Source organism: Halictus rubicundus, chromosome 13 (genome assembly GCF_050948215.1).
Source record: "Halictus rubicundus isolate RS-2024b chromosome 13, iyHalRubi1_principal, whole genome shotgun sequence".
Classification (NCBI taxonomy): domain Eukaryota; kingdom Metazoa; phylum Arthropoda; class Insecta; order Hymenoptera; family Halictidae; genus Halictus; species Halictus rubicundus.
The window spans coordinates 2,760,151-2,775,288 of record NC_135161.1 but is presented as its reverse complement, the minus strand read 5'-3'; the positions used below and the strand labels follow the sequence as shown (position 1 = coordinate 2,775,288).

The 15,138-nt window shown below is 33.5% G+C and overlaps 1 protein-coding gene across 1 annotated transcript in view; it reads right to left on the bottom strand.

Annotated features, from left to right (window-relative positions):
• Col4a1 (Collagen type IV alpha 1) overlaps window positions 1-15,138 on the bottom strand; it is a 46,937-nt gene that overhangs the window by 29,287 nt on the left and 2,512 nt on the right. The window lies entirely within an intron of this gene.

Here is a 15,138-nt window from a genome sequence, read left to right as displayed (position 1 = left end):
TTTTTTTATGGATGTGCCTAGTCTGACAAAGTAACTTTCGTAATTTTCAATATACATGTTTCGAAAATTCATTCACATAAGTTTTCTAAATAAATTATAGGATCTTCTGAATGAGTGATGAATTTAAAAAAAAGTCAATTCTATTACCGGAAAATTTTCTTAATTCATACTTCATACGAAGGCATGTTATGCATACTCTTTTTAGATCGTAGTTTTCAAATTCTGTTTGAAATTTGATAAATGTATTATAATTAGGAGCACTTTTCTAACATTCGGTTAAGAACAAATTTTTCTAGAACCTATTACACGTTTCTGCAACGATATAAGCTATAGAACGAATAAAGTACCCAATTACTGTGGGGAGTACCAATTACTGTGCATATATTAATTAGACTTATTTTTGGAGCATGACTATTAAAAAAGAGATATTAAATTTTTTCATAAAAATCAGTTAACCCTTAGCACTTGAATGGCGACCGTAAGGCGCCACTAAAAATTGCTGTATCATTATTCAAAATATTTTTTACATTATTAAATTTGTTTGTATTTAATAAATTGCTAAACACTTCAGTATTGTATGGAGTAAATTGCACCATTTTCATATGTATAATATGAAAAAAATATATATTGAAGGAAAATATTCTAGGTCGGACGAAATGTTTCGTTTTGGAGTTAAAATAGCTTCGAGTGCAAAGGCTTAATATGTATGTTATACATCTCTTTTTGAACATTCATAATGCTTTAAAAATATGTACAATTAGTTTAGGCACAGGAATTGGTACGACCACAGTATTCGGGTCCTCTACCCTACTGTATAACAAAGCGAGAAACATATTTTCGTACCTTAAAAATTCGATTTCTTATTGAAGAATTTCAAAAACTCAGGGCAAACAATGCGTACGTACACTACCGCTCAAAAGTATCCGGACACTCCGCGGTGGATATGTCGATGAATCTCGTATTTAATTTTACTGTAGTATTGGTAAGTTCCACATACGTAATTTTTAATAAACGTAATTTTTTAAAACGTTAGGTATTTCATAAGAAACTAATAAAAATCGATTTTAGTCACCATTTTAGCTAATACATATTTCGCAAGTGTCCGGATACTTTTGAGCGGTAGTGTATGTATACCATGTCGCTCGTTTGCTCGGAAAAATAAGTCAGAAAAATTGGATCTTTCTAATACTTTCTACAAACAGAGTGAGTGAATTTCCCAAATTGAATGACGCGAGTGCTCTTGACATCAGTCATCACATTTAATCGAATTGGATTACGTCAACATTGACATACCTCGGTTGTATGCTTGAATTTGAATATAAATTATTTCAAAATATCAGAAGAAATGCCATACTTCGTAATACGATATTGCTGTAAATATAATTAGGTAAAGATTCTGTCATTTCTTTGTCATCGATGATGTATTATTTGAATTTATAACTGTATTGATGAAATAATGCACATGAGTCATGGAAAATATTTATTTTACCGATAACGACATATTACTAAATAACTTTCGATTGGAGAAATAATAAAATCAATAACGATCAATAATGTCATAAATCAGAATAAGGTTTGTTTCAAGGGCATGGATGAGAATTTATAATATTGAATAAGAATATTCCGGTTATAATGTATTGGTTCTATAACTTATCAAAAGTTTCGTTTCTTCGATAATGGTTTTAATATATGGATATATTACATCGACATTTTAAAGTTCTTTCAATCTTTCTGTTCATTCAAATTTCACCTGCTTATTTTTTTTTTTTTTGATAACTCCATAAAATCCGCAGTCCACTGATAAAAATTTAGAACATTCGAACTTGTTTTCCCTAAAACAGCAATTCTTTGTTACTCTCGCAGCAAGTGAACGATTTGTATATTATCATCTGCGACTATTCTACGCTTAGCTGGAAGGGAGCAACGATATGCGCGATCGCGCAACTACGACAATTCCGTTTAGTTTAAACGATGGCAGCCCAATTTTCTTGTTTCAGATAGGCAGACATCTTTTCGTGACGGTCCACGAATCGTTCCTTTTATCACTGTATCTTGACCGCCTTCGTAAATTCACGATTGCGTAACCAACCGGTGCAGAATCATCTTGGATCTCGGTCGACCCTTTGGCTGATTCTCCTGCAACCCTACCCTCGACTTTCTTCGCCTCCTTCGCCGCGTTCGGTTCTCCGCCTCTACCTTGTTCGCCATTCGCTACCGATCCAGCGGTCTTTTATTTGCGGTTCCCCGTCACATTCAACCGATTTAACGAGCGACGTTAACTCCGACGTTGGACCGGGCCACCTTAATTTGTTCGCCAGCGATTTTTACAATCCCGACAGACGCGTACTCATAAAATCTTCGTACGTGTGCGATGAAAAAATCACAGCAACGAACCGTGGCTATTTCAAGCCGCCGCGCCTCGCGAATGTTTAAGATAATGCTCGCGGCAGCAGTAAGGTTTCGGTTGATTCTCAGGGTTCCAAATACAAAAATATCAAGAACAGGATTTCTTTTTCTTGTGTACGATAACTTGTGGTTTACTTGAAAAGACTTTCTGCAACATCATATTGTATCCACTATTTAATATTTAGTATATTAAATTATTATTATTATTATTTTTATTATTTATATATATAATTTTTTATAGGTGGATACGTCAAGGAGATATGAAGGTCAACTCTGTTTTTTTAAATGGAACAGTATGGTGTTCTATTTGCATACATTTTTTTTTAGTGTTTCAAGACGAATACAATGACCTATTATGGAGGTTATTCAAGGTCACTCAAGATCAAATGCAATAGAAAATAAATTATCTCAAAGCACTCTTGAAGTAGTTTTGTGTCTTCTTTGGTTTTTGGCATACCACTCTTGTAAATACGTATAAGGACCACAGAACATAAACAAACATTCAATCACATTTTACGCTTGTCTGTACCCACAAATGTTATTCGTAGTTTGACTACCGACTAAAGTACGGCTTCGTAATATTCAATCATAGTGTTCAATTTTCAAGAATGCGTTACACAATAGCAGAGAATGTGGAAATGGTTATCGTTTATGGTGAATGTCATAGAATTATCAGGGAAGTGTGTCTAGGATGAAAAATTTCCCGATCGTACTCTAGTCGGTAGTCGAATTTCGAATAACATTTGTGTGTACATACAAATAAGCGTACAATGTGATTTAATGTTTGTTTATGTTCTGTGACCCCTATAAGTAATTACCATAGCGGTATGCCAACAACCAGAAAAGACACAAAGCTACTGGAAAAGTGCTTTGAGACATTTAATTTTCTATTGCAGTTGACCTTGAGTAACCTTGAATGACCCTCATAATAAGTAATTTTATTCGTCTTGAAATACTGTAACAAAATTTAAATAAAAAGCAATACCGTTCCATTTTAAAAAACAGAGTTGACCTTCATATCTCCTCTACGTCTCCATCTATAAAAAAATTAGCAACATCAGATTAGGAGCGCCTCGATTACCAAGTTTGGTCTAACACATTTTCTTCTATCTTCAAAAGCAAGCGAGTTATTCAGGTGACCTGTTTATAACACCCCACCCTGTATATTAACTGATGATGTTCATGACAAGATTTAATATCTCTTTTTTAAAAGTAAGTATAATTAATATAGGCACAGTAATTGGTACCCCCCACAGTACTCCGGTAACTTACCCTATAATATTTTCGGAATACTCACAACGTTTTGAAATAGGGGTTCATTTTAATCCATCATTTCGAAATACTGTGAATGGCTGCCAATAATTCTAAAATTACAAAGTAAACAACTAATATGGTTCTAAAATTATGAGGTTCCCAGTAGGCGGAAAATTATCTTAAACTACATCGTGCGCGTTACTTTTATCCCTTAATGTTACAACAGTAATTTTCAATCTGAAACTACACCCATAACTATGTACTATCTCGTTAATAGCAAATTGGCAACTACATGCGTATAATTGAAACTTCCACGAATACGACTTATTTACTCACTGTCAGTTGGATCCTCTTTAAGTATGCTCACCATGCAATTGAGTACCCAGAGACTATCATTAATACCGCTACCTCTGTAAACTCGTTCTTCAGACTTAAAGCATTCGTTATGATACAAGTCATTCTCGTTTCGCGAAACGATTTCACGCGCACTCCACGCATTAGAGACTCTCGTGTGTGTGAGGCGTACATATAATAATGAATGATTACTTCGATGTTGAGGTATGAATTATTAACACTTCCATGATAAATAGGGTAAGGGGCCTAATTACTGTGGGGATACCAATTACTGTGCCTATATTGATTACACTTATTTTTAAAACAAAATGAATATTAAAACCGAGATATATAACATATTATATTAACTGATTTTCATGAAAAAAATTTAATATCTCCTTTTTAACAGTCATTATGCTTGAAAAGTGAGTATAATTAATATAGGCACAGTAATTGGATCCCTTACCCTATCTACATTTATATCCAAATCCTAGTAAAATTATATGTTAATATGTAGTGTTATCTATATATATATGTGATCGTTTTAACATCGTATTCATCTACATTGTTAGTGTTACTATTTATAATTGTATTAATGTGTTTTTATATGTGCTATCACATATAAATTTACAAATTTTATTACTGTTAGTCGATACTTTGCATTATGGAATAGTTTTCCACAAAATATGATTATATAATTTGAAATTAAAATAGATGTGTACAAGTAATACAATTAATCATACCGAAATCAAATATCACTAACATTAGCAATTATGTTTTGGAATTCTGCCTCTGGGGGTAGAGCCGATTTTTCGACCTGTGTAAAAATTTTAACAACAGTTTCCACGACCTTATGCGCTTTACGTTCATCATTATATACTTTAATTAAAAGTTAATTTTCTACTACCACAAATTGGATAATTCTATACATTTTTTACTGTAAATGCATTTAAATTCTATTATATAGAAGAAGAATAATAATGTGTTCATTTTGGCAGAAATATAGGAATGAGTGGACAACGATATTTCATAAATAGAGAAGTAAAGAGTCAAAACAATGTATTATTGTTGTTATTTCTTATGTAGTTCTCAAACCAATTTGAAGATAAATTACATTGAAAACTTAATAGAGGCTTAGCAAACTTTCAAGAATGATCTTAACGATTCATCTATCGGTAATTATTCGGAAGAGGGAGATCCTTACCGATTTAAATGACCTTCAAATGACCTTGAACCTAGATCTAACCCAGACCTAACCTAGACCTAACTTTCTACAAGGAAAATACGTTGTCGATTCCATCAAAATCATATAATTTCAGATTTTTACTTCGATTTCGAGTTGTTAACAATTAAACTTCCACGAGAACACTCTGCTGCACATTAACTGTTGAAACCTAGCTATGTTGTTACTAATATATCACATCTAGGCATTAGTCGCTAGAACCTGTGCTGTTGATGCGACTCTAGACTTACAAAAAAAAAAAACAAGAAATAGCGATGCGTCAAACAAATTATTATTTCTCTTTATTACACGGTACTTCATTGCTCGCATGCCTACAGATTTCACACGTGCTACCATTTGTGGATCGGTATAGTTCGAATAGAATTTTTATTGCTAACAGGGGAAAGACGAAGTCGAGATTGTACATAATTGTTTCAATCTTCGTTCGATACTGTATTCGACAGCCGACTTTTAGGGTGTCTCCCACCTGTTGCTGAAGAGTCTGTATAATACTGACTATTTTAACATTACTAAATAAACATATATACCTACACATATATACAACATTGTTTATATGTTTCAGTGTTTACATCAACGGTACCATAGTAGATTAGGGTGAGCATGAACATACTGTTCGTACGTTAAGTCATTTGAAGTTCAATATATTATACATGGTTGAATTTGTCTTTTCATTAGCTATAATGTTACACTAACCAAAATACGGCGTTCTATTTAAAAAAAAAACGACGATGACCTTAAAATATCAGAAAATATGACCTAAATAAAAAAAAACTTCACTTTTTGTATTACTAAAAACAACGGAGATATTTTAGGTGAAAGTCTTAGATGCCTCGTCCTGTATACATTTTTCAAACATTTTTTCACGTTGGGTAGTAAACTAATTGTTCTAACTTCTGAAAAAAAAAACCAAAAATATTTAAAAAGTTATCGTCCTTTTAAAAGTGTCCAAATATTAGTGTGATTCACTGTACACAAACTACACAAATAAAAAATAGTATATTTTAGAATAGAAATAGCTAGCCAACAACGGTAGTATTGTAATAATAATAATAATAATAATAATAGAAAGAAGTAATGCCAGGAAACTTTCGTAGAAACAGATTAACAATTTTGCACTGTAGAAACTGTTATAAATTTTGGATCGCAAGTAACCTAAGTCTCGCTATAACAAGTTTACTGAATGCGCGATTAACATTAAAACTACTGGACCTTTCAAAATAATGCCTTTCAAATTTTCTCAATTTACGATTATTGTAAGAAATGCATATATAAGAAATGTATTCAATAAATTTGTATCTTGGAACATTAGACGTATTATAATAAAAATCGCCAGTAATCTGAATAGATATATTTTTGCCATTATTGCAAAGTAATTTTTACACTTGCAGTGTGCCTGAAAGATCTCATATCGAGTCTACTTTCGTTGACAACGTAAAACAATTTCATTCGCAGAAACAAGTGGTCGTCGAATAGTGTCTCAAAGCGAGAGTAAACGGAAAACAGGCATGGATTTTGGATACCGAACTTACCGTGTGTCCGTTCGAACCGTTTGGACCGCGTGTCCGTTAGAAAGTTAAAAACAACGATTAAATTCGCCAGACGGCGGCAATCAGGTCGCAGTCAATTCTGAACTATTTTCAATAGTGACTAAGCTGGCTCGCGTGCCTGTACGCGTAAGTAAGTACTTATGCGTGTACATGGCGTAATAAAATTACAGTGCGCGCGGTTACGGCGGCGTGGGCGGACTGGTCGCTAACAGACGACTGCCCTATTTCGGATTTAACACCTTTCCGTTGTTCACGGACGACAAATCCGCCGGGACCTGTGTCCCTGTTATCGCTTCGACGATTGATCCTCGCTTTATCGATGTCCCCAGTGTACAATGCTCGAAAATAAGCTCGCCGTTGCGTCGCGTCGAAGAAGAATGACGGTAACCGAACGTTTCGGGTATTCTGATACCACTGATCGAAACCATTTTTTCGCGCTGTTTGTCAAAATTGAGTTCTTTCATTTCAACGAATAAAGCTGTTTTCTCTTGTTTTAACAATACTTTATAATTGCAAAATTTCATGTTGTCGACAAACATTTTTCGAATAGCTTTTGCAAGTTAGTCGTAGCTTCCGTAATTCTTGCGCCGATGTTTGTTGTTTTACAATTTTTTGTCACACATTGAATATCTTGACACGTGAAGTAACTTAAACGCGTAATAATAAAGAATTATATGCAGAATCAGTTGCTAATGAACAACTACGATATTGAAACTAGTTCTAATAGTTTATCACGAAAATGTCTGATTAGGCTAGCTCTTAATTACTCTTGACGAAAATTTGTTTACGGCACCCTCCAGGATTGTTAGAATTAATAAAAAAAAATTTGTGCAAAGTTTGAGCTCGATCGGATAACGGGAAACCGTGTCTCTGGGTCCTCAAACATTAAAATAATGAATTAAATGCTCATAAAATAGTTTTTCTCGAATATCTTCTTTGTTATTAATTGTATCGAAAAATGTGTTGGACGAAACCTGTATATCTAGACAAGCTGCGTCTTTTATGTCGTATTATTTTTTTTCGTAGAATAAACGGTTTTCGGAAAAATTAATCTCTAAATCGACCGGGCGAGGTGCGACGTATTTTATTGCTTGCTTGCGTATCGTTTGTTTTACGAAAAAAAAGTAATACGACATAAAAGACGCAGCCTGTCCAGACCTACAGGTTTAGTCTAACATATTTTTCGATACAATTAATAATTTAGAAGATATTCGAGAAAAACGATGTTACGAGCTTTTAATGAATTATTTTAGTGTTTAAGAGCCCAGGGGCACGTTTTCCTGTTATCCGATCGAGCTCAAACTTTGCATAGATTTTTTTTATTAATTGGAACAATCCCGAGGGGTGCCGTAAAAAAAATAAGAGCCACCCTAGTGGTCACTCAGGATCGTCAAAATATATTTTTTCTATACCATTCAGTAATTGTTGAAAATGCACTCCTTACTCTTCTGTAAAAATATATAATTTTTGGAAATACATTTGAATCGTTCATACAGATTGAAAACGTTATTTGTTTCACTCTAGTATGCGAAGGATTAACATCGAGCATATAATCATTTACCAAAACAAAAAGAATCTTAAAAGTTTGCCAAAAGTAGAAAAATTTATTTCTATTATTGAAATCTACGTTAGAAGATGAAGAAACTTGTACATAATTCTATTTATGTCGGTATTATTAATTTATCTATTTTATTTATGAAGAAAACAAATATCTATTAAACGTATGATACGTATAAGCAGATATATTTTATTTTTTGCAGGCTTTTCCGTTTCGTACAAGTTAAGCACGTAAATAATGTATCTGAAGCACCACATTTCTTGTGTTCCGATTGTACTTCTATAGTTATCTTCGCAAAATAAGCATTCTACATCATCGGTATAATCAACATCTACATACAGGGTGGCCCAAAAGTCGCTAGACCATTTAAAATTCGAATTTGTTTATAAAAGAATAAATGTGAATTTTGAAACAATAAAAGGGGTCACTATGTTAAAATAGTCTAGCCACTTTTAGGCCACACTGTACAACCTGCTATTCATTTCAATACAATAATTAATAAGTTTTTAAATTTTAAATTATCAAAAATAATTTCATATTATATTGGCAAACTACTTATTTCTCGCGACAGTTTTATCTATGAACATCACGTATTCCATAATCTATTTGGTATCATTTTAAAGTGGAAAGGCCACTTCGAAAAATATTTCTTTTTCAGTTTTCCCCTTTTGTAGCTTCTTAATATCTAAAATTCCAACAAAATTTCCCGCACAATTTCAATGTAGATCTGAAAAAATTCTCAAAGTACAGAACGAGAGGCTTTGCATAAGTGGAGCAGCGCTCAGAGCCGAGTGTTCGCACAGATAACTTGGAGGTGATTGTCTGAAAAATTTATGTTCTGCAATATGAATGCAATAAGAAAGATTACCAGATTATATATTGTTTAGACTAGATAAAGAGTCACCCGCAAAGCGGTTGCATACATCCGGTATCTTTCAGTTACAGACTTCACTTCCATCGAACACGATTTTCCCAAAACAACGTTTTCCAAACTGGGTGGTTAAAAAACTCATTGTTGGTCAATTTTTATTAAACCCTTAAAATGTTTACAGTTTATTTGTAATAAAACTATCTTCAGCTAAGTGTACGGATTTTACAATTGACTAATTCTTTTAATCGTACCATCGGAGAAAAGTGTTGGACCGGATTCAACAATTATTTGAACAATAAATTTTTGATTCTTGAAAAATTGTCGATGTTTAAACTGCGATGATTTCGCATTTTCTGGTGATTATGATAGGTTTTCTTATGTTGTAGCAGATGAAGGACTGAAGACATTAAAAATTATTCATATCTATTCGAATTATTCGAAAATGAGAATGATGTACATTACTCTGTTCTGTTACTTATTATTAAATTAAGGGGGAAGTCTTGTGTAACAAAGTATAAAAATAAGCGAGTTTTATGAAGTTCTTTCCAGAAAAATATTAATAACAAAAGAGTTAACTTTCGTGGGATGTACATATACAGATGTAAGTACAGTCCTTAATCTATTGGTACACATTTTTGTAACTCGAATTTGTTTATATATTTATCGGACAGAGTGCAATTATGTCGACTTGTTCCACGTGTAAGCTGTTATTTGCGTGATGTGTAGCTCCTGTCATAGTTTTGCAAATGTAAAGAAGAATAATTCTTTTTCCATAATGTAGATTGAGATTGCAGCAACCTCTAGAAAAATAAAAACTTGAAGATTTGATCGACTTTTGACGTTCAGAAGAAAAGATACTACAATTTTTATCGGAAAAATTGACTTTATATTGTTATGAAAAATGTTATAAGTCACAGCGAACCTCTCGTATCTCTGAAATAAATGATTTTTTCACATAAGTAGGTTAACACTTTCTCGTAAAGAATATCAAAATGCATCGAGTGGTGCAATAAAAAATATGTTTCCATCGAAAAAAATTAGTGACCTTCATATGTCCTCTATGCGCCCACCCACAACAAATACTATTAACGCCTAACGAAAAACCAGTTTTTGGCCCATTTTCCCCATTTAATATCAATTTAAAATTCTGGGAAAAATCTGACACATTTCGGATACCAAGCCACATATTTGGAATTGTTTTCAGATTTTTCCGTTGCAAAGTGTGGTTGTAAAATACGAAAAACACGAAAAAAATCGAAAAAATGCAGATTTTATACAGAAATTGAAGAGACACTACTACAGATTTAATTTAGCAATGAGATATTGTCCTAACCCATAGTTGAAAAAATAAAAACCACTTTTTTCGGCGTTTTTCCTGTGAAAATATAAGTTATACTTATCTTAAAAATATATTATGTAATATTAAACATTCCCATGTTCAAGAAAACATCGTCCAGACTTTAAAACTTACACAGTACAAAAAAACGAAAATTATATGCACGATATATTTGAATATTTCGAATTTACTTTTAATGGTGTCGGTTGGTGCAGCGGCTATGGTTTTCGACGACGAAACCGCTGAAATTTTTTTAGACCAGGTTTGAATTCCGTTTAAGTCAATTTCTTTTTTTGCATTAATCAGGTCTTTTTCGATTCCTAACAGTATGAATGTTGCTACACCATTGTAAAAACATTTTTTAACTATGTTTAAACTATTTTTAAATAAATTTTCGGAAAAATATTTTTCGAGTACTTTCGGCCTCTAATCATTTCCGGGCTGTATTACTGCTCTACTTAACATTTGTTTATATGGAATAAGTGCATCGACTTGACTATCTTTTATATTGGGTAGTTATTGTCCTTGGAATCGTAGCTATTATGATGGGATGTCTTCTTTTGCGTTGACCCCCGAACCTAGCTATAGTCTTTTAAGTATTTTTGCGTACTCATTTCCATTGATGTAGATAATTAACGGCAACAAGTTTCGAAGGTAACAGAAAAATTGTGTTTAGTTGTTCTATTATTTTCTGAGACAACTATAATAACCTATCCAACTTCCATGCTAATTTACGTAAAATAGTGAATAATACTGTACCTATATACATAGGGTGTACGAAAACATGAGGGTATAAGTTTAGTGACAAATCGAGTACATTGAAATAAGAGAAAATATAAACATATGTTCAATGAGAACATACTTCCAAGTAGCCGCAGTTTTTGCATTGTACCGGTTGTTCACCTGCCTCCAGAAAAATTGCCTCGTAGTAACCTACTCCGACTCGAGATAAGCACCTTACGTCTTACTACCGGCGCTCTGACATATTCGAGACTATCAGATGTTGGGATTGGTTGGAAACTCCGTTTAACAAGCAGACAGAGCATGGGAATGTTATACAGGGTGCTCCTGTAAAAATTAGCACTTGAATATCCCTGTTATTTTTGAAATATTAACCAAAGTTTATCAGTATAAAGAGGACTACAATATGGCTATAACAGTTTTTTTATTTTGTAGATGGAAGTGTTTCGACGATTACAAGGTCACCATTATTTTTTTTTAACAGAAACGTATATTATTCTATGCAGCTGATAATCGACGCAGCTCGTCATTTCCTATAAAAAATTAGTAACCTATGTATGTTGAAACATTATTAATTTAAGAGTTGATTTTTGTTGATTTCTGTGTATCTTATTTCGTGTCGAGATAAACGCGAAACGATGGTAAATAAAATTTACAGAATTCAACAAAATTAAAGTTGATATATCTCTTAAATTAATCATTTCTCGACATACGTAGTACTTTACTACTTTTTTTTATAGAGACGACCAGCTACATCGAATAGTACATATATAGAAAAAAATTCGTTTTTATTTCAAATCAGGAAAGGTGACCTTGAAATCTTCGAAAATATTTCATTTACAAAAAAAAACTTCGGTTAATATAGTTTTTTCATATTTTCAAAAATAACAGAGATATTCAAGTCCTAATTTTTACAGGACCACCCTGTATATTATAGTATTATATACCAAAAAGATTAGCATGAGAAAATACTTATTGGACGTGCGAAATAGTTGTAATTCGGAAAAATATGATATTGGACTTTGTTTATACGAATTAGACAATATTGATATATGCTATTTCTTATTTCAATGAACTGAAGCTGTGAACGAAATTATGCCCGCATATTTTAATACATTCCGTGTTTGAAATTCTCAGATTTCTTCATACCTACGAAAAATATATCCACCCTTTAAGCCCTAATAATCAGGGACAACACATTTATTCAATTTGAATATGAAAATTATATGTAAGTGCAGCCATAATTTATTCACTTTGTTTTCGTTAGTCTCGTTTTTTACAAATATTTAAGCATTAAAGTAAATGTTTGTAAAATTATAACGTCAAGAAGAAATAAAAAAAGTGGTCGTAAAAGTTGAAAATTGAAATTTGTTCATGACGTATACGAAATCAAATAATCTAATTCGCAGAACCATCTCACCCGCATTACTATTACATGTGCATATGTACTATTGTAGCACAAATAAATTTCGTCATCGCACTAAATAACCATGGTCATCTCTCGGCTTTTAATCGTGGCGATTACGCGAGGACACTCGGACGATTCAATGTGATTTCGCTCAGAAAGAAGGGAACTATTCGATACTTTTATTTTCCGAAATCTTAGCAATTATTTGTATAATATTGTTGGCGTTGCTTGATAACACAGATAAAATAACGAGAATTTATTTTTCTTCTAACTCGACCTGTTACCTTTGTGTCGTCCTTATACACATATATTCTAGGGCAAGAGACCCAGTTACTGTGGGGGTGCCAATTACTGTGCCTATATTAATTATACTCATTTTGAAAAAAGAGATATTAAATTTTTTCATTAAAATCAGTTAATATGTATGCATATGTTAGATATCTCTTTTTTAATATTCATTATGCTTTAAAGATAAGTATAATTAATATACGCAGTAATTACTATACCCCCGCAGTAATTGGGTCCTTTACCCTAATTTTTTGAAACATAGAATTTCAACACGTAAAATGGTTAAAAAAGTGAGGAATATTTTTATTAGGGTAAATGTATGTGACTAAGGGCATAATGTATATTGAGAAAGAGATATATAACATGTATATTGACAAATTTTAACGAAAAAATGTAATATCTCTTTTTTAATATTCATTATGCTTCAAAAATAAGAATAATTAATATAGCCACAGTAATTGTCACCCCCACAGTAATTGGGTCCCTTACCCTAAATGTACAAAAACATCCAAAAGAACATTTGAATCTTTCGTGCAGTTTCAGAGGTAGGCCAAACATTTAAAACGATCGCTTGCAAAGAAGAGTAGTTAAATATATTAAAAAATCAGAGACAAAATCAGCCTGAATGGCAGCAAAAAACATTAGAAGGAGACTTTCGCGCAAGATGGAGAATGAAAAAAGAAAAGAAATCTCATTGATCGAAAACAAAATGTAGAAGCAAAGAAATAAACAATTGGACCAGTAAAAATTGAAAAAGTGATGTGGTCAAATGGGTCGAAAATGAATGGATTTGAGAAACTTACAAAAATGGCACGCGAAAGGGTCTGTAGAATTGAATTGAAGCGAAGATGACTCATGATGTAAAGATATTTTACGTGTGGTATGGCATTAGGGTTACTGTGTCGTGTTAAAGGGCAAATTAACCAGTGCTCATGCAAACAAATATTACGAATGCAAATTGACAGAAACAATTGAAAATATGCCAGTCGATGACGATATCAGTTTTGCGACAAGACTGAGATCCGAAAAACACGTAAAAAATACAATGTTATAGTAGAAAAATGACAATTCTCAGATATTTAAAATCCTAGATAGGCCAATGCAAAGCCCAGTCTTGAATTCAATCGAAAAATATGGACTTCCTTGAAGAGGCAATTAAAAACAAAAAAAAAAGAAATTGTACTCTCCAGCACCTTCGCCGAAAGAATTAATGTACCGAGTAGGGGAACAACAGGGATTAAAATCTCAAGAATATTGTAAAGATCTAGTAACAAATACGTCGAGACGATTTGCATCTGTCAGAACGGTCAAAGGATCTTCAATAAAATATTAAACATATTTCTTGGTGTATTTTGCAATATTGCGTCAGAAATAAAATAGCGTAACTATCAAATCAAATGTGACAGAATTGTAATTGTTTTTTATGTTCCAATTAACGTAATAATCATGTGCTCTACTTATTTAATATGAAAATGGCTGAACTTTGCTCCTGACTGCAGGTATATCTCGTATTTTATCGGACTATTGATACGCGTACCGTATTGTACCTGTTCGTATACTGACAATAAGTATGTAAACTTTATAGGTCTCGCGTTCCATTGTATTTGCACACTGCATCCCCAGGATCGCAAAAATCGTTTGAAGTCCTACGCACCTCCCAGATCATCATCTCGTCGTAACGCAGAAATAACGACGTTCCAGATGATCTAATCGCGCGGACGATCGACAGTGTCGCGCGAGTCGCGCGCGTTTACTCTTTCAGCATTAGCGGTCTGACGGCCTTCAACGGAGTTTTCTCGCCCTCGCGCGGTTCCACCGACCATGCTATTAGGCGACTATGCGACCAGGCAACCAGCGACTGCTCGCGCGCGTGTTCGCGCAACGCGAAAGGGGAAGGCCGGACAGAATCGCAAGCGCCGCGGAATCGCACATCGCACGGCCCGATGCGATCGAAACGCGATCCTCTCGATTCAGCCAAGTTCTTGGCTAACGGCCGGTACAACGCAATCATCGCAGGCACGTGCATGCACGCGCGAATCTATGAATGAATCGCGCACCGTTCACGATAGCGGTACCAACGAATCGGACCTCTTAAATTCCACGTATCTTCAACAAACTGATTGTTCCGACACTGTCTTCTATCGCCACCGACA